The sequence below is a fragment of the Rhincodon typus genome, unplaced genomic scaffold (assembly GCF_021869965.1).
Source record: "Rhincodon typus isolate 14 unplaced genomic scaffold, sRhiTyp1.1 hic_rhity00000157, whole genome shotgun sequence".
NCBI lineage: Eukaryota > Metazoa > Chordata > Chondrichthyes > Orectolobiformes > Rhincodontidae > Rhincodon > Rhincodon typus.
Genome location: NW_025965795.1, coordinates 74,193 through 75,209, shown reverse-complemented (window position 1 = coordinate 75,209; position 1,017 = coordinate 74,193). Strand labels below are relative to the sequence as shown.

General features: G+C 46.7%; 1 pseudogene; it reads left to right on the top strand.

The window, feature by feature from the left end:
• LOC125488289 overlaps window positions 1-1,017 on the top strand; it is a 5,635-nt pseudogene that overhangs the window by 2,871 nt on the left and 1,747 nt on the right.

Sequence of the window (1,017 nt, the reverse complement as noted above, 5' to 3'; positions counted from 1 at the left end):
CACAACCCAATTATCTCAGGATTTTGAACATTGAAGGAAAAAGCAGCATTCACATTGGGGAGAAATGCACATGGTCTGTGTGTCGAAGAGTCTGTGAAGATTTATCTGAAATGTCCAAACACCAGCGCAGTGACACTGGGGAGAGACTGTGGAAATGTGCGGATTGCGGGAAGGGATTTCTTTACCCATCCCAGCTAGAAGCCATTCACCTGCTCTGATTGTGGGAAGGGATTCGCTTCACTATCCAGGCTGCTGATACACCAGCGAGTTCACACTGGAGAGAAACCATTCACCTGCTCCGATTGTGGGAAAGCATTCACTCAGTCAGCAAATCTGCAAACGCACCAGAGAATACACACTGGAGAGAGACCATTCACCTGCTCTGATTGTGGGATGGGATTCACTCAGTCATCTAACCTGCTTAGACACCAGCGAGTTCACACTGGAGAGAAACCATTCACTCGCTCGGAATGTGGGAAAGCATTCACTCAGACAACTCAACTGCTGATACACCAGCGAATTCACACTGGAGAGAGACCATTGACCTGTTCTGTGTGTGGGAAAGGCTTTGCTGACTGGAACTCCCCGCTGATACACCAGCAAGTTCACTCTGGGGAGAGACCATTCAGCTGCTCTCCGTGTGGGAAGGGATTCACTTGCTCATCTAACCTACTGAGACACCAGAGCGTTCACACTGGGGAGAAACCATTCAACTGCTCTGAATGTGGGAAAGCATTCACTCCATCATCCAAACTGTTCACACACCAGCGAGTTCACAAAGAACCACAGTTGAAGGATTTTGCTGTCACTCTCACTATCAAATGAACCATGGTTTTGGGCTGTTTGTACTGATGTTACTAATCCCTGCTCAATTGAAGGTGCTGGTATTGTGGATAAAATGTTAATAACAGTTGTGTATCTGTAAGGTAGAGCTTGGAAATAGTCATATTGTCACCATACATCGACACAGTCACACTGACTAAAGACTATCCACCTGCACAGTATGTGAAAAGGGAT